The 25,212-nt window shown below is 44.3% G+C and overlaps 1 protein-coding gene and 1 long non-coding RNA gene across 2 annotated transcripts in view; both read right to left on the bottom strand.

Moving 5' to 3' along the window:
• Positions 1 to 382: 382 nt before the first annotated feature.
• LOC308590933 lies at positions 383 to 14,390 on the bottom strand. The gene is made up of 4 exons (XR_014009942.1): positions 14,321 to 14,390; positions 6,816 to 6,965; positions 3,254 to 3,441; positions 383 to 678 (listed from the first exon to the last, which is right to left on the bottom strand). It is a non-coding gene; the product is annotated as an uncharacterized lncRNA (long non-coding RNA).
• A 151-nt stretch (positions 14,391 to 14,541) lies between these two features.
• LOC308590908 (uncharacterized protein F13E9.13, mitochondrial-like) overlaps positions 14,542 to 25,212 on the bottom strand; it is a 546,161-nt gene continuing 535,490 nt past the window's right edge. Inside the window, exon 8 of the transcript XR_014009934.1 lies at positions 14,542 to 14,572. The gene's annotated coding sequence lies outside the window, so the exon portion shown is untranslated. The remainder of the gene's footprint in view (positions 14,573 to 25,212) is intronic.

Genomic DNA, 25,212 nt, shown 5'->3' on the forward strand with positions numbered 1-25,212 from the left:
TTAGCATATCGACACCACACTCTAACCAACTGAGCTATCCACTTGGACATAAGATATCAGAGAAAACAAAATAAACACATTTTTTTAAAAAAAAAAAACCTCAGGAAAGTATTAGTGCAAATTTCTCCTAAAACCGTTTTTTGCAGTTTTGCCTAATACACAATTTTTTTGCAATGCGCTTTCCCCTAATAAAATGCATTTTTATATGTTGTTTTCAATAATGTAGGTCTTTGTATGTACACTTTACCCCCAATATATGCCTTTTTGTATGCATTACATGGCTAGAGAACCAAACTGCAAAATTCAGAGACAGCTGTGTTTTGGTTTGCACATTGTTTCAGAGGATGCAGAGGGTTCATCTTTCAATACAAACTGGATTGAATTTCTCCCCCAGCTGTGTTTATTGGTTCCAGAGGAAAAAAATCCATGTGCAACCCCATTGACCCAGAAAACCTTGGGAGTAAAGTGATGGAATTTGGGGTACTGTGCTGGCATGCAGTTGTTTCCTGTCATTTTCACTGGGAAACAGAAGCACTCAGGTGTAGAAAGGATGGAGGAGTAATGATGTTGTCCAATTATAGTCACTGTTGTGCTACACTACACCCACTGCTGTGAATGGGATTTAGCACAACATGCTGGTATCTTGGTCCAAAAGCCTGTTCGGTAATGCAACAGGTCCTGCAGTGTGAACAGAACATGAGAACCACTAGCATAATAGTCAGAAAAACCAGTGCAATGTTCCCCACATCTAAATGCACCCTTAACTTTCATTTCTTACTCAGATTCCTTTCTGTGAGATGCCACCTTCTTTAACAACCCTGTGCCCAAACCGGGAAATTTCTCTTTTTTATTCCCCGACCCTCTTTCCACCCCCCACCCCTGCCCCTGCAGAGAGGAAGAACTGTTTTATGAACCTTGACATGGCAGATAAAATGCTGTGTGTCTTTGTTTTGCGCAAAGTTTCCTTTGCCTCTAAGCATCAGAGATTAAATCTGTTCAGATGGAGAGGTGGGGGGGGGGAGATGCAATGTTCTTTGTTCTCTGCACAAAAGATAGACACACACACATACAAAAAAGGGATTCTTGGGAGGGGGGCTGTGGAAGATGGGAGTGGGAAAAAGAGAGGGACTGTGAGCCTTCGTTGAGCTGTTAAGGGAAATAGCCCGCAGAAACCAGTTTTTTAAAAGCAGCTATGAATATTCACCCTGGTGTTGTGATGGGAGCCGCCTTTTATTTCTGAGATGCGAGTGTCAGCCTGCTACGCCTTGAATAGAAGCAAGGTTCTCCACGGTTTGGTTTTGTTGGTTTTTAAAAATCATCCTCATCGCCAAAGTTCTTTCATGAATATAAATTTACATCCCAATAGAAATCACTTTCTCGTCTGAATTCATGAGTTTTAATAGCACCTTCCGACCGTTTGGATTGGTGTGTGCGCACTTTCTTAAGTAAACAGACTCGTTTTCGACAAAAGGGTCTGATCTCTACATCCTTCCCTTAAACTCCCTCCTCCCTGGCCCCTTTCTTGCATTTTCATTAGCTGCATCGCTTCGGGTCCTGCCTTTAATACTCCCCCCTTTAAAACATTTTTGATCTTCTATCATCTTTGATGTCAGCTTCAGAAAGAATTTCTTTTTGCCTCTTTTCATATCAGCCAGCTGAAATGACTTAGCAAGGGACCATGCCAGGCTAATGTTCTATGTGGAAAGCAGGGAGGGGGGGGGGTTATTATAGGTAATCACGCAAGCTCCAGTCTTAGCAAAAGAAAAAAGAAAAGAAAAAAGAGCCCTGATGAGAATAAGGATAGGTGTGCTGACAAAGCCAGTGTTTTGTAGTGGTTAGAATGTCAGACTAGGACCTAGGAGAGGGCAAGATTCTAATCCATAGTCTTGAATCTCACTGGGTGACCCTAGGCCAGCTGCTGCCTCTCAGCCTAACCGAACTCACAGGGTTGTTGTGGGGGTTAATGAAAGAGAACCATGTACACCACCTTGATCTCCTTAGAGGAAAAGGTGGGATACTGTATATATAAGTTACACCTCTACTTCTCCTTTACATCTGCAGGTGAGGCAGTAGATGTGCTGGCCTGCATTCTTGTCCTGGTAATGGACTGGAAGAGAGCCAACAAACTGACATTCAATCCTGATATGACAGAGGCACAGTTAGTGGGTGGTTGCCTGTGTTAGAATTCCTGCTCCACGATTGCAGTCATGAGATTGTTGTCTATCACATGATGGTGTATGTTTTGATTCCACAGAGTGGGAAGCGATGGAGACAGGATGTTTGTGTTACTGTGTTCTGTGAAGTGGGACTATTGTCCTTTGTTCTTTCTCTTTGCTGTCTGATGCTAGAGAGAGAGGGAGCCATGTTGCAGTGCTCCGTGTGTGTTGATATGTAAATAAAGTGGATTAGCCAAAATGCTGAGTTGCTGAGTTCTGTTACGCAAGTTGTGAATACTCTGTGGATCCCTAAGTGTGCCAATGTCTGTTGGCATCCGTCGCTGTGATGTTCGGGCAGAAGAAAGCTTTTGAAGCTCCCGAATGATCGACCAGGAGGGAGGGAACATGCCATTCGGGCATGTGTCTCTGCTAGGGTCCTACTTGAGTGTAGGACGAGCTCCTGACAGCCTGCTCTTCATGGGGTCACACTCCCTCTGAAGGAGTGGGTACGCAGCTTGGGGGTACTTCTGTCATTTGAGGTTCAGGTGGTCTCAGTGGCCTCCCATCAGCTTCCCTCTATGTACTGTGGAGAGGAATATGTGTGCCTATATGTTTGCTGTATAGAAGATACAATCCAGAACCTGCCAGAACCTCAATTGCCACCAAATGGAAAAACCTTACAGGATTTGTGATATTCACTTTGGTATAACAATAGGTGGAGTTTAGCATTAGTTGAAGAAGGAAGGAACTTCAAAAAATACATGTTGCCCAAAGCTTGGGGGACCCTGAGAAATGCTGTGCTCTTCACTGGTCTCCAAGGCCATTGAGTCAGAACTCTCAGGCTGAGCACAGCCACTTGCCATTCAAAACCTGCACCCCAACTTTCTCTGCAACATGAGATGTGATCCCAGGGTCCACCCCCCTCAAATTATGTTGGCAAAGGGGCTTTCATCCTCTCTGCTGGAAGCATCATATTGGTGACTCCTTTTAGAACATTCGCGGGATGTCCACCCTTGACCATAAGGTGTCAAGGCATGCTCATCTCAGTGTTTCCTTTCATTTCCTCCTAGAGCACTCCAAAGAAACAGCTCACTCACCTGCCCTTCCACCTGAATTACAGGTGAAGCAGAGGAGGAGGCGGAGGCGGAAAAGACAAACATTAAGTGTCAGGAGATGGGCTGGTGGTGTTATCTGCTTGACACTCATCTGTTCTTGTCGCATGGATGGACCAGTCTGTTGCAATTCATTAGCTCACTTCTCCCTCTCTCTGCATATCTGCTGTAGGCTTTAATGTGACAAATATATTAGCAGGGAAGGGGGGCATGGAAGGCCATGGGGGAAGCATAAGCCATCTTAATTGGTTTACATAAAAGGCAGAGGTCCCTTATGCTCTTTGCATTAGCACTGAAACGAAGGACTTACCTCTTGCCCTTCAGCTGTGCAAACCAGTCCTATATAAAGCTACAGGCCTGAAGGAAAGAGGGGTACCTCCTCTGCCTCCCCGTCTTTCCAAGTTGGCTTGAAAACAACAGCATGAAAAGGTAATCAAGTCCTTTCTAATAATAATAATAATAATAATAATAATAATAATAATAATAATTTATTATTTATACCCGCCCATCTGGCTGGGTTTCCCCAGCCACTCTGGGTGGCTTCCAACAAAATATTAAAATACAATAATCTATTAAACATTAAAAGCTTCCCTAAGCAGGGCTGCCTTCCGATTGCCTTCGGATTCATTGTAGTCATGGTTGGGGGAGCAAACAGCTGTATGAGGAAAAGTTGACAATTTGGTAGGGTGGGGGGCAGAGAGATGAAAAGCCCATGTGGGTTACTTTATTTTTATGAAATCTCTCCTTCCACCTCCTCTATTCCCCTTGCAAAAGCCCCAGCAAGCTTTCGGATTAGCTCAGCTGGTTTTCTTCTGTTTACCTGTTTACCTGCGGCTGAAAGGAAATACAAAAGGAAACAAAGCAAACAAAGAACAATTACCACCCCGAGAGCACAGCTCGGAGTGTGTTTGATACAGCTGAGGGTAGGCAGGCGACTGAATGAAAAGCAGGCGAGGTGGGAGAGTCGACTGTATCGTTTCAGACAGCAAAGCAGGAAGTGCCGCTTCCTGAACGGAATGTGGAAAGCAGCCTGAGACTGAGTCAGATCATCCATCTAACTCAATATTGTCTACACCAGCAGTTCCCAAATTGGGTGGGACCATCCCATGGCGAGGTGGGATTACTAAGAGGCAGGAGGTCACTGGCTGTATAAATGACTACCAGTCTTTGAAAAGCTGGCGTCACTGGATCAAGTTAATCACTTTTGTTGAATTGATTAAACTAAATAGTTTCCACTGGATTTTGAACACATTGTTAGCATTTTGAATTTTATTGTTCTAGGGTTGCCATACGTCTGGGATTTCCTGGACATAGCCAGTATTCAGCCCTCGTAAACAGCGGCCGGTCGGAAATTGCTTAAACGTCCGGGAAAATCTGGGCGTATGGCAGCCCATGTTGGTAGTGTAGATTTTGTTTTTTGTTTTTTTTTTATAAAAATTTTTATTTGGTTTTCTGCTTTTATAAAAACAAAACACACACAAAGAAAAGACACAAAACAAAAACATGTATAAAGTCAGCAAATCCCCATTTCATAACCTTGTTCCCTGACTTCCCCCCACCCCCCCTCGTGCATCCCAGTTCCCAAGATTGTATCAGCAAGTTGGTGTTTCTCCTCTTAACCATCTTATTCATCTTATTACCTCTTTTATAATAAAAATTGATTTTCCTAAGTTGGACTTAAGTTCTCTTCCATCGATTTTCATTTTGTCTTAATTAAGAGTCATATTAACCAAACCTAAAAGTCTTAAGAGTTTTTAAAAATCTCCTCTTCCCTCCCTCCCATCCCCGGTTTTTGTCCCTTCCCAATAGAAATCCAAATTCGAGATTCTCAGCCTGGGTTCCTCACGTCCGAGGCTTTCAAGTCTATTTCAGTCCCTCTCCGCCTGTCTTGTTGGTAGTCCTTTATGTCAGTCGTCGAGTCTGGAAAAAGTTCTTTCACCATCAAAGTGTATTCTCTTCCCACAAGGAGATTTGAAAGTAACTGCTGAAAAGTTTCCACAAAGCCTGTATCTTCAGAATCAAAGTCCAAACGGAGGCCCCAGTCATATTTCTTTATTTTAAGTTCCTGTATTCCATATTGTCCCAGGACCTCCTCCTTCTTCTTCTGTGTCTTTCGCAGACTTGTGGTAGATAAGTTCCCAGCGTCTCCTTGCTTGTGTTCCACAGATGTCAGCTTTTGGTTGTTACTTCCCAAGGTTACTTCTTCTTTTTCTTGTTGTTTAGTCTCTTCCACCTCTGTAGATATTGTTTCCCATTCAGCTGTGGATTCTTTCTCATTCAGGTCCTCAATACAGAGAGCAGAGCTGCCTGTTCCCAAGGTCATAGTCACAAGTTGTTTATTCATGGCCAAACTCTGCTCTTGTAAGGTTCCCACCAATTGAAACATCCTTTCGATTTCCACTAGTAACTTTCCTTCCACAGCCATTGTATCCATTGTAGTTTCACAGAATTCCCCCTAGAGGGAATCTGGTTACTTATTAGTCTTTTCTCCAACAGTCCTTTAACAAATTATTATTACTTTGTTTCCAACAATTTTGGCTCAATTATAACTCGTCTTAGTCCAGAGGGATCTTAGATAGCGATTTTTCCACTTTAAACCGCCCGTTTGACAGCTTTGACAGCTGTCAAACTCCGCAGCTCTTACACACAAAGGCAGGACTTTCCCGAGCCCGGGAGGGGGGGTTGTTTAAAACAAAAAGAAGGTTTCCAAAACTCCACTCTCCAGCCCAAAATTTCCTTTAGCCAAATCTTGAAAGTTAGTGTCCTTTTTAACTCACCCCACCAAGGGTAGGCTCTCCAGCTTAGCTCTTATGTCGTTGCTTAGATCGTCTGCAAGGGGGGGTGCGGACTTCCTTTTAGCACACCCCCCGGTCGTCTCCAATTCAGGGTAAATTTTTTAAAGTCCCAATCCGTCTTACTCACGGGTGATTCTTTCAGTCCAAATTTTCAAGGAAGGAAGTCAGCGCTCTCTGGTCATGGCTCGCGGCTTCACTCCACCGAGGTAGCGATCGACTCTCAGTGCCATGCCACCCCCGTATCCTCTCCGCAGCCTTTAAAAAGGCTCTTCGTGGATCAGGGGGGCGCTTAAGGCACCCGCCGAGTCTTCAGTCCGCAGGCATCCGCGCCTGCGGTTTTTAAGGGTCCCCGCGTCGCCGGCGCGGCAAAGACCCGTCCTCGGTAGAGCCGATTCCCTCCGCAGCTCGGAGGGAATCCGCCATTTCCAGATCGCGTCAACCCGGAAGTCGGTAGTGTAGATTTTGGCAATAAAAAAAAAAATAGATCAAAAATTAGAAAAAGCTCAACAACTTTTTTAAAATAAAAATAAAAATAGGCAGCCCTAGCATGTTCCTTAGTAAGTCATGCAAACCACTCTTCTGAATAATGCTTTTTATAGAATAGGGTCAGGGTCACTGGGAATGAGTTTATCAATTTGGCATGAGAGAGTTATGGTAAGCAGAGATCACAGTATGCTACCTCCCCACCTCACAGGCCACTACTAGGGGTGGGGGAGAAATTCAGTTCCATTTGCATTTAAAGGCAAATCTACCTAATTCACATCCTATGAAAAAATACATGAATTGAAACACTGTCCTTCTTCCAAATCCACGCTTCTCCAAATTTTGCAGTGCAGCTTTCCAAACATGTGTACACAACCATGGATACGAGGGAGGAAGTGTTCACAAATATGCATATATTTCTGAAAATAACAGTAAAATTAATTATTTTATGAAGAATCGGGGGTGTGTGTATTGTTTGGGGAGTCATCAGTCTGGAAGATATTTGTGGGTCCATTCCAAAACTCTGATTCTTTATCTGTGAGGTTAGACTCTATAAGAGGAAATCAGCCGAAGCAGTCAAACTAGTTCATTTGTGAAGGTAGCAGCCTTAGCCGCTCAGCCAAGTACCCATCATCAGCATCTTTAAAGAGTGAGATCTGTTGCCATAAAGACAAATGGGTGGGCATTTTCCCACCTCACCTGGCTGGATGCCAGGTTATCCTAGGATGGAGAACAATAGGCCAAGAGGGGCTGTGTGTGAGAGAGAGTTTTAGCTAATGCTTGAAGCTGGAGACACAGAGGACTGTCTTGTTCGGTGCTGGACCCAAAGTTATGGCTTGGGGATCTTCCTGGGAACCTAATGGGAAGGCAAAATCTGCCAGAGAGTAATGCTGTGAGCCCCTCCATCCTGTATGTGAAAATACAACCATCTATTCCAGGCATAGGCAAACTCGGCCCTCCAGATGTTTTGGGACTACAACTCCCATCATCCCTGACCACTGGTCCTGTTAGCTAGGGATGATGGGAGTTGTAGTCCCAAAACATCTGGAGGGCCAAGTTTGCCTATGCCTGATCTATCGTAAAGACACCACAGTCTTTCTTAAGAGCATAAGAAGAGCCTGCTGGATCAGGCCTGTCTAGTTCAGTATCCTATTTACACAGTGGCAGAACAGTTGCCTGTGGGAAACCAGGAAGCAGGATTCAAGCACAAGAACATTTCCCCTTTCTGTGGTTTCCAGAAATTAGTACAGTGGTACCTCGGGTTACATACGCTTCAGGTTACAGACTCCGCTAACCCAGAAATAGTCTCAAAGTAGCTGTTTTACAAAGTATCTGTTTTACTACAAAGGAATTTCAGAAATAGACTGGAAAGAGAAGCTGCTGAATTGCAACTCATTACCAAACTCAAAACCATGGAGAGACCTGGTATGAACAAAGACATTGGATTCTTATCTCATTATACATGACTAAGCCATTTCTCACCTTCTCACCCCTTGCCTTTTCCTGTAACACCTATTGCAGTCGTTAAGAGTCGTCAACAGGCTCATCTCAGCTATCTGCCAATCTCCCATTCCCACCACCCTTCTGAGTGATACCCCTCCCCACCTTCTCACTATGTAGAAGGATCTGGCAACTTCTGTTTCAGTGTATCTGAAGAAGTGTGCATGCACACGAAAGCTCATACCAAGAACTAACTTAGTTGGTCTTTAAGGTGCTACTGGAAGGAATTTTTTTATTTTGACTATGGCAGACCAACACGGCTACCTATCTGTAACCAGAAATAGTGCTGCAGGTTAAGAACTTTGCTTCAGGATGAGAACAGAAATTGTGCTCCAGCGGCATGGCAGCAGCAGGAGGCCCCATTAGCTAAAGTGGTGCTTCAGGTTAAGAACAGTTTCAGGTTAAGTACAGACCTCTGGAACGAATTAAGTACTTAACCCAAGGTACCACTGTATTTCTGCCTCCAACTGTAGCTATTGTGGATAGTAGTCATCAGTAGCCCTCTTCTTTCCAAGGAAACTAAAAACTGGGCATGTGCTGGGACCCCTAGGGTCTCTTGCTGCTCTCAGATATTGGGGGGGGGGTGCAACAGTACCAAGGAATTTGCATGAAGACTTTTCAAAAAACAAATTTGCAGGTTGTTATGGAGATGTGGAGAACTGAGCTTCAGATTGGCAAAACCAAAATGGACAGATTTGCCCACTGAAAATGCAGCAAGATTCTTTGGCTTCCTGGTGCCCAAGAAGACAGTGCAGACATGCCCCACAGCCAGCATGAAGGAGAAGCCAGGTTAATAATGGCTTTGCCTTCTGCATTTGTATTCAGGCTACCCACCCCTGGATACCCAGTGCATTTCAATATGGGGTTGTTACACCAAGATAAATGGCGGAGGTAGGCTCCAGAAGTAAAGGAAAGGACAGGACAATTAATATTTTACAGCCTTGCGACAAATTTACTAACTTTCGGCAGCAAATGACTTCATATATTGTCTGACGTTCTGAGCCAAAATATTAAGTGGGCATTACAGATGGCAATTTGTGTGATTTTTGGGAGCGATGATGGATGGTTGTAATCGAGCTGGAAATAGCCGGCTAATTAATTATTGTGCACTCAGAGAGAGCATTAACTGGAAGACAGTGGAAGTCTGCAGCATCACCTGTGATGAGTGATAAATGACTTTTACTCCAGCATTGCGGAGACAGACGCTCTGAGCATTCATCTGCTCGCAAAGGAGAACGCTCCCTTTGGCAAAGGAGCCGTGTGCTACAGAAGTCACGCTGGCTACCCTTGCATGGAACTTCTGGAGGGGGTTGGATGTATGCCACTAACTTCAGCCTCTGCTCATCACATTCACATCGGAAACTGTGACCTTCTGAATAAAACCACTTGTCGTCCCCTGGGTGGCAAAACTGTGGCCCTCCAGGTGCTGCTGGACTACAAATCCCATCATCCCTGAGCATCTGCCATGCCAACTGAGACTGATGGGAACTGGAGTATATTGACAGCTGGAGGTTCATCAGCCGTGCTCTGACTGCTTCCATCACAGCCGGAATAACTTCCAGCTGCTGTGTCCCAGTCCCTTGCCTCAGAGGACTTGTTGCCTGCAAACTTGAATCCTAGGAACTGGAGATCGTTCAGGGAACTGAGAGACGTTCCTCAAACAGAGCTACGGTTCCTAGAGTACTCTGGGAAGAGGGATTGATTGTTAAGCCACTCTGGGAATGGCAGCTCTGTGAGGCAAACAGGGATCTCCTAACCACTCTCTACTCCCTTAAGAAACCACAGCTCCCAGGACTCTTTAGGATAAGCTATTATTGTTTAACGTGGCATGATACTGCTTTAAATGTATAGTGCAGATGGAGCCTAGCTCTGTCCTTGTACCAGATTTGAGGGTGATTTTGAATATGTTTTTAGAATCTTTTGTAAGCGACTTTGGAAAATCCCTCAGGTCTTTAAACTGGGGTAGAAGTATTATTGATAAATAAATCATGAATAAATAACTGACAGTGGCTCTGTAAGGTCTCAGACTCTGGTGTCTTTACTAGCTCAGCTTTCAAAAACCCTTTATTGCCAGGATTGGATATGGGATTTTTCTACTTGCAAAATATAAGCTGCATTGCTGTGCTCTGAGTTTTGCCACCATAGAGACATACCCCCTGCTTATTCCCAACACACTGACAGATACCATTTCAGAGCCTTCTGCATATAATGATGGGCCTTTGGTGGGGGAAAGGTATCTGATGGGTCCAGCATCCTCCCTTCTGAGTTTCCAGGGAACAATCTGATGCCCTTTCACACAGTGCAGAGTTAAATTATGGAACTCACTCCCACAGGAGTCAATGATGGACACCAAGCTAGATGGTTTTTAAAGAGTACTGGACAAATTCATGGAGGAGAAGGCTACTGAGAGCTGCTAGCCTCCACAGTTGGAGGTAGCAATGCTTCTGAATACCAGTTGCTGGAAACCACAGGAGGGGAGAGTGCTGTTGTACTTGGGTCTTTCTTCTGGACTTTCCTTTGGGGCATCTCGTTGGCCACCCTGAGGACACCATGCAGGGTTCTTTTTATGTTCTCATGTTCTTATGCCATCTGGAAAACCAAGTCTGTGTTATAGGAGAATTTCAAGCAGACGATCTGCTGTTTGCTGGTTCATTCATCCATTATTATTTAAGGTACTTTAACTCACTTGCAAAGCTCATAGAAGATCAATTAAAAGCAGCAACAAATCATCTCAACGGCAAAAAGTGTGCAACATCCCAAAGAGGCCATTTAACGAGGTGGAGATAATGACTTTTCACCTTGATGGTTCCCCTTCCTCCTCCTCACAAGGCAATTGGTTCTGATAGCTTCTGTGAGACCATCAAATGAGTTGTCACTTCTGGTGGCTTTTGTAGCAGGGGAAGGCGGAGGGAGTCTTAGCTGCTGAAGCAGCAAGGGGTAAGATTGACAACAATGGCCATTTTGTTGGCTACTTCCCTTCCCATCCTGGATGCCTCATTCATGGTATCCAACAAGCCACCATCATTCAAGCACAATAAGGCAGCCTAAATGTTCAAGCTTGCCAAATATCAGATAACAATATGAGCAAATGGAAGGTAAAGAGATTGCTGGCCTTAGGACAAACTGGTAGAAGGCAGAAGTGAAGGCAAGGGAAGGAATGTGCTTGCTGACTGTTGCTTGGTTTGCCTCACTGATATCAACAGTCTGCAACCCACAAGGGGCAGATAGCCAATCAGCAGACACTGTGCTGGCCCAACACAGCCTGAAATGTCTCAGCCACCTCTCATCACTTTCTGGTTGGGATGAGAATTCCTTATCCAATTTAATGTTCCTGCAGCAGCGGACAGTGGCTTCAAAATCCATGCTGTTTCACTCGATGCCATCACTCAGGGAATGCATAATACCTGCAAATAATCTGTGAGCTGAGATGACATTATATTATTTCACCAAGTTCCCTGAAGGGCCCTGTGTGGTCTCTCGTAAGTTGCTTTCGCCACATGCTGAACACACTCAAAAATCAATTAAACACATTGGGTTGCAGCTTCACATTGAACAAAAAGGCATTTGTTGCTTCCTCCTCGCTGCTGACTAACAGACATGACTTTGGGGGTGCTGGCCATTTCACAGGGATTAGCAAAAACAGAGAGACAGGTGTTTAAATATAACTGCATCGTTCTTTGCTTTTTAAAAGATGTCTTGTTGTTTCAGCAGAACCAAATCTTTACGGAACAATTAATTTACAGGGAGGGCACAACTTTCCACGTTCCACAAGACAAATAATACAAAAATCATAAAAGCCAATTGTGTCAGATTAATAATTGATATTTGGCCATTTTGTGGCCTGCCTTTATGTATGTATTGGACTTTGCCACAGCCTAGTTTGATAGGATTTTAAGAAATCAATACCCTTTCCTGCATTTAGACCAGAGTTTCTCCCATTCGATGAAATCGTATTCATTCATCACTTAAACCCCATTAGTTACGGAGGCAGGGAGCTGTATTACGCCAAGCCAGACCACTGATCCTTGCAGCTCAGTACTATCTACTCTGACTGGCAGCAGCTGCCCAAGGTTTTCAGGCAGGAGACTTTCCCTGCTGTGCCTGGAGACAGAAGGGTTGAAACTGGGACCTTTTGGATGCAAAGCATATGCTCTCCCACCGAGTTACAGTCTTCTGCATCAGTCAGTCTCACAGCTTTGAATCAAGTGTGCCTGATTCTAAGGTGAGACTTCAGGAAGTTGGCTGGGAGAATACCTTGGTTTAAATGAGTGAAACAGGGAGTCATCATGTGCCAGCTTCAATCAGTGAAACGGGCATGGGTTCAGAAAGTGGGGTGCGTAGAAGTCCTGGGCATCTCTGGGATCTCAACTGCACCAGCTCAGAACTTTATCATTCAGATCCCCTTGCAAAGACAGATCATCCTGGCGCAGGCAGGACATCCCTCCCCAGGGGCCACAGCCCTTGTTCCCAAGGGCTTCTTAATCTCCACCCCTCTGATGGTGCACCTGGCTAAGTGGTGATGATCAACCCCTTTCAATTTCCCCATCCATTCCTTAGGGGAGGGGCGTAGAGCCTGCAATAGGTAGCCAGACTCATTGGGCTCCAGCCCAAGTCTATGGGCAGCACTGGGGAATTGGAACAGATCGATAGGTTATCTTTTTAGGTGTCTTGGTCTCAAGCTGCTTAGGGCTTTGTATCTTGAGCAAGGGGACCCTTTCAGCCTCATTTTCCCCAGCTGCAAAATGGCAGCCCCCCACCAGGTTAAAAAATTCACAGGCCTCCAACCCAATAATAGTGAATATTTTAAGTGCAAATACAAAATGCCCTTTTAAGACACTTCTTTGTATTGCTTGCAGCTAAAAGACTGTTTAGAATTTCTCCCGTTACTGTTATTAATAATCATCATCATATCCCTTTTCTCCAGTGCATTATGACGTACGAGGTGCACTAAGTGGTTTCAATCACTTGGGAAGTGTGTAATGGCTTAGTAATGCATTCCCTGTTCAGTCTTTCAACTTTTATGCAACAGCAATGAAAATATAAAATGTGTTTAATTAAAGAAGGTGGCTTGTTTTATTGAACAAATGTACTGAATAAATAAAAGGAATCATAGCACATTTTAATGTGCTCATCCAACATTCAAAGTAGGGTTTCGTTTATTATGTGTAGTAATAGATTTCATTGCCTTTCTTTTAAGGGAGAGGGGAAGAAACAAACATTTTAAATCAATGCATATATATCTATATATATATTTGTTTGTTTGTTTTTAATTTTCATGAGCATTAAATTGTAAGTTTCCCAGCTGTGAATCAGAATAGCTGAGATCATAAATTGATTGGAAGGAGAGAGGAGTCTTTGGGAACATCATTCATTAAAGAAAGCTGCCTGCGTCCAGTCACTTACTCCAATGAGTCATAATAAGGTCACATTCAAACCCTTCATTTAGAGGACTATTATACCACTTTAAGCAGTCCTGGCTCCCCACCCCGGGAATTCTGGGAAGTGTAGTTTGTTAAGGATGCTGAGAATTGTTAGAAGACCCCTATTCCCCTCACAGAGTTAGGGGAGTTAGGGGAGCCTCCCTGAGTGGCTCAACATCTCTGTTCCCAGGAAACGCTGAGAATAGGACTCTAGTTTACTTTGCCCAAAAATTGTTCTGAAGGGAAGCACTTCTATTTGTTTCTTTAAACATTTGGAGAAGGCCTGTAGCTCAGTGTTATATGTCCAACTTGCACTTCAAACCCCAGCATCTCCAAGCAGGGCTATGAGAGTTCCCTGCCTGAAACCCTGGAAAGCCATTGCTAGCCAGTGCAGACAATACTGGGGTTCATGGGCCAATGGTCTGACTCAGTAGAAGGCAATTTTCCATGTTCCTACATCTCAAGTAGGAGGTCAGTGGCACTAAAGTGGTATAGTTACAAGAGATAAGCCAGAGCTTCAAGACTACAAGCAGAAGTAGCTAAAAGAAGAAGAAGCGTTTGGATTTGATATCTCGCTTTATCACTACCCTAAGAAGTCTCAAAGTGGCTAACAATTTCCTTTCCCTTCCTCCCCCACAACAAACACTCTGTGAGGTGAGTGGGGCTGAGAGACTGAGAGTGGGGCAGATTACGAGTCTACCGTTCTTAACCACTACACCACACCGGCAGGGAAATCCCCTGCCCTCCGCCCCCTCCCCAAACACCCGCTGCTAAAGAGGGTGGTCCATTAGGACAAATGGGGCACTGCTCCACCAACTTCAGATTCCTCCAACCCCACCTGCCCTCTTCCTTACAGCAAGTCCAGGGATAGTCCTGGTTGTTGGCGTTCTCTTCCTGGGTCTGGGTGCTGCCCTGTAGTACTCAGGAAGGAACAGGATGGGGATAAAACTAAAATGAGTTAGATCTGCCTATCATTAGTTTTGACTCTACCTACCTGTGGGAGTTAGGCATGTTTAGCCTGGAAAAGAGGAGACTGAGAGATGTGGTGGCCATGATCAAATATCTAGAGGGCTGTCACATGGAAGATGGAGCAAGTTTGTTTTCTCCTCTTCCAGAGGATAGGATTCATACTGCAGGAAATGAGATTCTGATAAAACATCAGGAAGGACTTTTTGACAGTAAGAGCCGTTTGACAGTGGAATGGACTCCCTCAGAAGGTGAAGGACCCTTCTTCTTTGAAAGTTTCTAAACAGAAGTTGGATGGCCACCTGTCGGGAATGCTTTAGTTGTGATTCCTGCATTGCAGGGGATTGGAATAGATGATTCCTTGGGTCCCTTTCAACTCTACATTTCTATGATTCTACTGTTGGCTTCCCTACTTTCTGCCCCAGCATTCCCAGTGGGTATCAGCCACCCCTGAGTGATACCTCAGTTCTAGGCCAAATCTGCTCTGCTGTTAAGCCCCAGGGCTCATGAACTATGATAGATAGGAGATGCCTTGCCCCAGTTCCTCTGAATTGCTGCTGAGTCACTGCAGCTGCAACAGTACTGCAAGTTTATTAGAATATAAAAGGAGGGAAACACATGAGGAAATTAAATATTGAAAGCTTGGTTGAAATAATAGAGTCTTTGCTCATCATCATTTGCTTGCTTCCACCGCTCAGCCTATCTGTTTCGGCATTTGGTTCTGATTTATTGCATAATGGTTCCCCTTTTACACTGTAATGTAATTCATATCGCTTTTTAATGTACACCGCACGGTAATGAGTGTACCAAAGAGAGTAGCAAGAAGATCCTGATTGGTTTGTCATGGTGGAAAATACCCGTTAATTATTTTGTCTATCTATATTGGACCCTTTCACAGATTGAAAGTCATATAAAACACACAAAGAGACTTTTTGTCAGCATTCTATGGTGAGAAGAAGATACAGGCCACACATTCACCTTAGATTTAAAGCAGTATCATACCACTTTAACACTCACAGCTTCCCCCAAAGAGTCCTGGGAACTGCAGTTTGTTAAGGACTAATGTGCCCATATGCTCCCTCCTCGTCTTCCCTCCTCCACTCATGCACTTAGCTTCATCAAAGCTATATTTATTTCTCAAACCATGGTTTCATGTGATGTCTGAACCAGGAAACTATGACTTAAGGACTCCTTCCAAACCTGCATATGAGGCCAGCATGAGAGCCTTAAACCACTGTTTCCCAGTTTGGATGTCAAGGTAAACTGTGACTTAAGAAAGTAGGACACCGTTGTTCTCTGTAGCCAGGCACACACAGGAATGAGCTACTGTGTCAAGAAGGGAGCATGGAGACACCCAGTTCATTCCCAGGCAGATAAACCATAGCTTATCCAGCTAGAGTCACCACATCTGAACTGACCACAGAAAGGCTGTCTGCTAGCCAGGGAACAGAGGCACCAGTTTCTTCAGAGGATTGGGGGGGGGCATTGTGATGCCACGCAACATCCTGACATTGCATGTACAATGATGTGAGGAATCAGGGGGCAGAGCCAAACACTCTCTGAAAACTGAGGGGCCCCAGCTCCCTCAAAAAATACATGAGGGGGACTGCCTTAGTCCCTACAAGTTGGTGCCTATGCCAGGGAGGCATTGGAGAGGCAAAGAGAGGGAGATGTAACAGAGGATTTTGAGATGAATAGTTCTCCAGTCTCTTGAGTTTACCTCGACCAACAACTTCTTATTTAGGATAAAAGTGAAGGAAATGCCAAAATGTGAGGTATGGGTTAATTTGGATTGCTGGCAGTCAGATGTGCATAAAAATGAGTCCCTGTCCCAAGACTCCTCTGAATTTCCTTGCCACAAGCGTGTAAACCAGCTGAGGTGCCCCTATTTTGTCAGTTAACGTAGTCTCTGGGGTGCCTCTTGTAATAGCTTTGCCAGTGTCAAATGTCAGGTAAATAGTGCTCTGTTCAGGGGAAATTCCAGAAAACCATCCAACATAAATTATTTACAGGCCGACGTGATAACCGATCCCACACGCCCTGGGACCCGGTAATGCTTAGTCAGGCCAGTGCAAGGACCTTGCGGTTTACAGAGATCTTGAAAAACAGACTTCTCTGCCAGTAAACCTCCTTTCTCTTCAACAGAATGACAAGCAATGAGTTTCCAGATGGGAAGAGGGGTGGCATTGTTTCTGTGTGCCAGTTCCAGGTGAGAGGAGGCAGGCAGGCAGGCAGGCAAAAGCCACCACATAGCCTGCTCCAGCTGGATTATCCCACCTCAACCTCCATGGGGCTATCTACCATCATGTGCCTCACCCGAGAGAGGAAAGGAGAGGAAGACTAGGCTGAGGCACAGCCCACCTCCATCTGATTCAGGGGCCCAACCTAGGGACACCCATCCCAGATTTAGCCCCAAATCAATTTTTCTAGATCCTGCAGGGTGTCCCCATAACAGTCCAACCCAGCACAATTCTGGACCATCTCCACCAAATTTGTTTAGGAATTTGGGCTTTGTCTGAATCATGGTTCAGACTACTACAGAGCCTACTACAGCTGGACTTCTCACCTCAATGACCTCCTAGGTTTCAAACTGACACTGTGGCTCTTGTCCCCAGTGCCCGCCTGTTTGTGGTGAACTGTTCCCAGGCTCAGTTGATCAGGACTTGGTGACAAAGGATGTGTCAGGAACAGGCAGTGTCAAGTTCTGGCCCATTGCTATAACCTAGGCAGGGCAGCTTAAAGGCTGCAGGACCATGGACAGCTCCAAATGAGCAACTTAACTCCATTGAAAGTTTAGAGCACAGAGGACTTGGAAGCCTCTGTCTCCAGACTACCTCCTCTAGCCTCCACCCCCTTGGAGAGAGGAGACTTAAAGGGCCAACCCTCTAGCTTGAAATTGCCCACTCCTCCTATTGCGCTCCCAATACTGCTGGACTGGTGATGTGCTGTAGGAGGCATCTGGTTCTTCTTGCTCAAGGGAAGGCATCAGCGAGAGTCCAGGCTCTGACCCTGTAGGCCCTGGTGGTCTGGGACATTCCTCTGGGAGTTCCTGTCCACCCACTTCAGGTCATCACCTAATGGCAGCTGCAATGAAGCAGTGGGTTACTATTAAACTGGGTGATAATCCAAATACCTGTGGCACTTGAATGTTCCCACAAATCTTTGCATGGACATCCCCCTTCATTATGGAAGAGTTATTCTGCCCCATACAGGGATTTATGATTCATGGAAAGGAAACTTAGCTAAATGTTGTATGGAGTTCAATGCACACAAAGGACCCTGGATACAAATGTGGGATGGAAGCATCAGACCCCTGAATCAGCATTGTGTGTATTACAATCTACAAATGTGCATGACTTTTAATATTTTATACAACGGCGGGAGGGGGTGAATAACAAGTCTGTCTGTCTTAGAGATAAGTGTATTTTTCATTAAATTCAACACACTGCGGTTCATTTCCAAGAAATAATAAATTGATGATAGCAATGGAAACTGATTGCATTGTGATGGGCCATGGCAGCAAATCAACACCCTCTCACGCAGCCAAATAGAGGCGCGTAGGCAAAATCACACTTGATTCCCAGAGAGAGTGTTTCAAACAAATTTACAGGCAATGACCCTCAAAATTGCACATACAATAATGCAAATAATTATTCTCAGACATGCAAGCCAGGCTTCAAACACTCGCCAGAATGAGACGCTTGTCTTGCTCAGTTGCACAAGCAGCAGGGCTCTGGGATTTCCCATTTGGAAACATTTGTGCTGGATGGTGACCATTAACTCCTTGCTTATTTGCTCTTGCATGGCCCCAGAATGCTTCTCTCATTTTGACCTTCTCTTCATTTACACATGTGCACGAGTGACCTTCATATACATCCGCTGAGAGCTTGTGGTAATGAGCTAGTGTGGTGTAGTGGTTAGAGCATCAAACTAGAACCTAAGAGACCAGGGTTCAAATCCACACGCAGCCATGAAGCTGACCTTGAACCAGTCTCTCAGCCTAACCTACCTCACAGGGTTGCTGTGGGCAGGGCCATCTTAAGCATATCCGACGCCATGGTTCAAAGCTCCCTCCGGCGCCCCGCCACCCATTTCCCAGAGTTGTCAACCTTTTTTTAGGGGGCTGGAGGAGGTGGGGAAGCGTCTGGAGGGTGGCTTCTCCGGCGGGGAAGTGGCAGAGGCTGGACGCGGTGCCTCCCAGTTCACCTGACCGCTTCGGGCCGCGGTGGCCACGGCAGATGGAGGCATAGAGCTGCTTCGGCACGGCATGTCAGAGGCGGGCGAGGGCGGCGAGCTAATATCGGGAGGCACAGCGTCCAGCTTCTGCCTCTTCCATGGTGCCCTCCAGAACTTGGTGCACTGGCACCCCGCACCACTAGCCTCTATGGGTAAGACGCCCCTGGCTGTGGGGTTAAATGAAGAAGGGGAGAGCCATGTACAGTGTGCCACATTGAGCTCCTTGGAGAAAAAGATGGGATATAAATGCAATAAATAAATAAATGAACAAATAATAATAATTCTGTCTCTGTTCTTCAGTTCATATTTTTCCTTTTTCTCCAATACTCAGACTGAGCCCTGGTGATGATCTGCCTGGAGGGCATACGTCTTGAAAGATGGGTGCCAACATTCAAAATGCCTTCTGAGCATTCACACACAGGATCCCCTGTTCAGATGTTGTGTCAAATGCATTAGCAGTGGGCATGCTCTGCTTCTCTTCTTTGCATTTAGTGGACAGAAACATTTTCATATACAGAAGCTATAAATGCTGCAAGTTTTGAAAAACAAAGTCCAGCCCCTTCACACAAACTTTCCAAAAGTTGTGTATGTTTGTCAATTTGTCGGGATGTGTAGTCAGTTTCTTTTATCACGGAGCAAGTGCGGGAATCTTTGGCTTTTACAGAACAAGAAAACCCTGCAGGAGATGAGTTGCATGAGGCTATTAGCAGATTTTCAACGTAAAGCTAATTGATAAAATCGTCGCAACCCAGTTTATATCTTCCTCCCCAAACAAAAGGGAATACTTCAGTTTGTTTATTCCAAATATACTTGACACATTAATTTAACATGAAACGAAAGGGTTTAATGAAGTCTGAAGAGAATTGCTATCTGCCCTTTGAATGAGTTATCTAAAATGCCACTTTATTATGCAAAGCTATGTAAAATAAATTGCATCCCAGCCGTTGTTCAAAAAGGAGCTTATCACAGGCTGATGTTTACAGAGAAATGATGGGAAGATCTGGGGACCATTCCTCGACTTTAAAGACATGGGGGGAATTTTTTGATATTTTTTTTAGCACCAACAGTCTTGTATTCAGAAGCAGCTAATTTGACATGCAGATAATTATCATCTTGCTTTGAAATGTGATTAAGTGCAATTATATTCAGCTGGAAAAAGATATACTGAACAATGAAAACAAAATATAAGCACTGAGTCATACCATCATAATGGAAGAAGGAGCCCCAAATAGATCACTTTTTAACCTCCTAACCTAAAGTCCTAATACATCACAAATCAAATGCTCCATATATCATTGTGCACAATTTAGATCAGGGATGGGGAGGCCAGATGTTGCTAGACTACAACTCCCATCATCCCTGATTATTAGCCATGCTGGCCAAAGGGAGTAAGGTCTTTTACAACATCTGGCAAGCCAGAGGTTCCCTGTCCCTGATCTAGGCTAGAAAATATTATAATGCACTTTCCTTCTTTCTGAGTATACTTCAGTGCTAGTCCCAATCAGAGTAGACACAGTGAAATTAATGGACATTGCCAACTTAAATTTATTAATTTCAGTGGATCTACTCTTAAGTAGTACAAAATTTTGCTTCCAACCTGTCTTCTAAGTCCGTCATTTTGTCTGTACTGAATCTTCCAACATTCATTTTCCTTGGATGTCCACGACTTCTAGTGTTACAAGAGAAGAAGGAAAACTTTCCCACTGTCCACTTTCCCCATGCCATGCCCAACTTTATCACTGTCAGTCATGTCATTTCTTACTCACATTTTCTCTAAACTAAAAAGTCCACAAGCTGTGCAACCTTTCATGGTGTAGTGGTTAAGAGCGGAAGACTCGTAATCTGGTGAACTGGGTTCTATTCCCCACTCCTCCACATGCAGCTGCTGGGTGACCTTGGGCCGGTCACACTTCTCTGAAGTCTCTAGCCTCACTCACCTCACAGAGTGTGTGTTGTGGGGGAGGAAGGGAAAGGAGAACGTTAGCTGCTTTGAGACTCCTTCTGGTAGTGATAAAGTGGGATATCAAATCCAAGCTCCTCCTCCTCTTCTTCACAGGGGAATCACTCCATCTCCTTGATAGTTGTGATTGGCCTTTCCTGGACCTTTTCCAACTCAAACAATATACTTTCTTGAGTGAGTTGTCCAGAACTGCACACATGATTCCGACTGCAGTTGCACCATCGATTTGTACAAAAGAGATGATGGGTATGGCTGTCCAACGACATCTAGAGGGCAAAACGCACAGTGTCCATTCTAGCTCTAACCATTGTACCGCACCATCTTTCACCCGTCGGTTGTGCTGGATCACACAGAATAATCAAGACCTTTTAACCCACCCCTCCTGATTTTGAAGCCCCTTTGTTTATTTTATTTTTTTACCGGATTTCTTTCTTTCTTTTCTAAAAAAGAATAAGAATAGGAATTTACTGCTTGTTATTCATCTAGCGCTCTCATACATAATTTATCATTTGATATTTTCTTCCCCTTTTCCTTTTTGTTGCACAAAATAATGTGGAACATGGCTCCTGGCTCTAACTGGCTGGTGGAAAGTGATTTTTATCGTGCAGAGCCAAATAAAGTATAGCGGATAAACAATGTGTATTCATTGTGATAGATGCTTTACTCCAAACAGCCTCCCCAGGCACTGTCAATGACAGAGTACCTCCTGTTCGGCATTCTTCCCTTCCCTTCCTTCTACATGCTGTCTCCTAGGCAAAGGTTCGCTTCTTTCTGATAAACTTAAGAGGCCCTTAAGGAAGGAGGAAGGTGAAAGGAATGGAAAGGGAAAGAAGGTAGTTAGGACAAGGTGGCTTGAGAAGTTGCGGTAAGTAGGGCAGGATCACGTAAGGCATCACACTGCAGCAGAGAGGGAACTTCCAGCGTACACAGGGAAGCAGGGGGAGTGGAATTCAGTTCAGTTTGACTGTAGAAATCCTCACATTCTGAAACAATATGCAAGGTGAATAAACTTCTATAAATCTTGATATGCGGTTTTTTCAGCCAACCAATGCATACAAAACATGCATATACTAGGGTAAAATGGGCACACATTAGTGAAAATAAAATCAGAAATGCCTTATTGGCATATTGGCAAAATTGCATCAATAGATGATAGACAGATGATAGATAGCTAGATAGCTAGATAGTTAGATGATAGATGGATAGATAGAAAGATGATGATAGATAGATAGATGATAGATGATAGATAGATAGATAGATGATAGATAGATAGATAGATAGATAGATAGATAGATAGATAGATAGATAGATGATAGATAGATAGATAGATAGATAGATAGATAGATAGATAGATGATAGATAGATGATAGATAGATAGATAGATAGATAGATCGTATATTGGGGCGAATTGGCACTAAAACACTGGTATAAATTTTCCAAACTGATGTGGAAATGGGGAGAACTGTAGCTCAGAAAAATGAGCAATACTTCAAGGACCACCTCTCTTTCTATGAACTGAGCCGGACCCTGCACTCATCATCTGAAGCCCTCCTTCACGTGCCTCCTCTGCAAGAGGTCCAGAGGGCAGCAACAGAAGAGCGGGCCTTTTCTGTGGTGGCTCCCTGCTGGTGGAATGCTCTCCCCAAGAGTCCAGCCCCTTGCAATGCAGGAATCCTGCTCACAGCTGTCCCTGGGTGTGCTCGAACCACAAACCTTCTGGTTAACAGCCAGACACACTGAGCCATTGTGTTTGGAAATTTTGCATTTTACTTATTGTAAAGGTCTTTGGTTGTGTACGATAAACTTGGCTGAATAGTGATGGGGAGCAAGTGGCAGAACTTAGCCCCAGATAACTTGGGAGTTTGCATTGGATCCCAGCTTTTTCATCTGCCCAAATGGCAGGAAGTCCCTGAGTAATGGCGAAGGTTCTCGGGCATTATTCTAGAAGCAGCCTTGTCTTGCACCCAGGGAGAGAGCAACAGTCCCTCTGGCTCAGGCAAACAGCAGGATCAGAGAGGTCAGGAAGGAAGGTCAAGAGGTATGCAGGGCGAAATGAGGAGGAGAACTCCCCCTCTCCCTCTCAAGTTTATTCCCCAAGAACAAGTGCATAAATGCTTCTATCTTAGCCAGCCTCTAGGGATAAGGAATGTCTCCATGCAGCGAATTAAACATCAGGACAGATAGGAAGCTCATGAGCAATGCAACTTTCTGTAATTATTCTGAAATTTGCATATGGCCGTTCCTTTTGGCTAAAAGTGGGGATTTGAAGATTCTGAATTATTAACTTCTTGTAGTAGTACCAACAGAAAGCATAATACTTGTTAAACATATTTCTTTTTTTAAAAAAAGAGAGGAATAGATCTGTAACGCACAAACACTGTTCAACATGAACTTTTGATAGCCCTGTTCATGCACCAAAAAAGAACATAAAAGGAGCCTTCTGGATCAGGCTAATAGCCTATCTACTCCAGTATCTTATACTCATAGTACTACAACTCCCATAACTGCTGACCATTGGTCATGCTTGCTAGTGGGTCTATTGGGAGCTGCAGCCCAGAATAACTGGTTGGGGAAGGCGGCCCTAGATCAAAGGTTTGTTGATGGTAGAAAGTCTGGAAAACACTGTGGCAGATTATTTAATTCTAGCTTTAATTGTTAACAGCATTAACCGTGATGCATGCTTTTGATATGTAAGTCATTGGTTGTCTATTAGCTTTTATGAGGAGTTATGTGTTGTGGTAGATCATCAATCGATCATTAGTTTCATTTGTCAGAAACCACATGATTAACATGTACAACAATTGGATTTTATTAAAAGCCCTCTAACGGGCCATCCTTTAAAGAAAATCAAAGATTAGAGGTCATTTTAAACTAGGGTGTGGTTTTGGTTTTTTCCCATCCCCTGAAGCAGGGCACAACTCTTGATAGCTAATTATTTTCTGTAATTTGAATTTTGGTTAATACATTATTTACAGGAGCTTAAATAGTGGCATTGTTTTCTTAATTGCTTCAGAAACCATTAGTAGATTTGCAGGATTGAAATAAACCGATAATTACTCTAAAAAGTAGGCCACCTTGCTTGGCGAGTCATGGTGGGGAGGGTAATAGGCAGAATCCACCTGTTGTCAGGACAGGACCATATTATAATTAGAATCATAGAATTGTAGGGCTGGAAGATACCCAAAGAGCCAACACAGCACTTTGAAGGCAGGAGAACAGACAAATCAGAAGAGGAGTTTGGTGGTGGGGCTGCCCCAGTGGGGCTGGGCACAGCATATAGAAATGACACCAAGCACCTGAATTTGTCCCCCACCCTCAATGCCTTTGTTTTCTATTCTTTAGGAACATTAGACAACTGATTTATATAGACTTTTGAAGAAGAAGAAAATCTTGGGTCATTTGCTTTTGATTTTTCCCCTCTTGATTGTAAAACAGGAGTAGGGGAGGGAGCTACCTTTGAGAAAGGGATGAGAGGGGGGAAAAGATGGTGAAATACATTTTTAAAGACTGTCTTTGTACCCAAAGGTATTTACAGTAATCTAAGCTCCTGCAATGAAGAAAGCACACCTATACAATCCCTATAAAAGCACAAAATTGTTGAGTTGGTTGCACATCTGGGTCTTGGTTTATTAATTTCACACTCACATGCTTCCAGTGTGCCAACCTCACCACTGCCTAGCCTCTTTTGATGCTCCCAGTCCTTTTCTTCTCATGAGCAAGAGTTCATCTTCTTGAGTCCATACAGGTGACCATTTTAGCATACATTGCATCATCCATCCACAAATGATATCTGGTCAATCTTCCTTACCACGAGCAGGGATGAAAAAGATCTAGACTAGATGGAAATGCTTGTGCTGGAGTAGTATGGTCATTTGATCTTTAGGAGAGAGAATTTTATTAGTGATGTATGCTCTCAAGTTATGGTCTTTAACAAAGTGGCACCTGTAGTTTGGAATGCACTTCCAATTAACACCAAGCAAGCACCTAGGGTATTGTTAGAGGGAACCAGGCAGAGGGCCTTCTCAGCAGTGGCACCCACCCTATGGAATGCCCTCCCATAAGATGTCAAGGAGATAAGTAACTATACAACTTTTAGAAGGCATCTGAAGGCAGCCCTGCATAGGGAAGTTTTGGGTGTTTGATGCTTTGTTATGCTTTTTATATTTGTTGGAAGCCAACCAGAGTAGCTGGGGCAACCTAGTCAGATGGGTAAAGGTAAAGGACCCCTGACAGTTAAGTCCAGTCGCAGACGACTCTGGGGTTGTGGTGATCATCTCACTTTACAGGCTGAGGGAGCCGTCGTTTGTCCGCAGACAGTTTTTCTGCGTCACGTGGCCAGCATGACTAAGCCGCTTCTGGCTCAACGGAACACCGAAACCAGAGCAGCGCACAGAAACGCCGTTTACCTTTCCGCCGGAGCGGTACCTATTTATATACTTGCACTTTTTGGCATGCTTTCGAACTGCTTGGTTGGCAGGAGCTGGGACTGAGCAACGGGAGCTCACCCTGTCGCAGGGATTCAAACTGCCGACCTTGTGATTGGCAAGTCCAAGAGGCTCAGTGCCACCCGCGTCCCTATTCAGA

This window comes from Podarcis bocagei, assembly GCF_964188305.1.
Source record: "Podarcis bocagei genome assembly, chromosome: 7".
Classification (NCBI taxonomy): domain Eukaryota; kingdom Metazoa; phylum Chordata; class Lepidosauria; order Squamata; family Lacertidae; genus Podarcis; species Podarcis bocagei.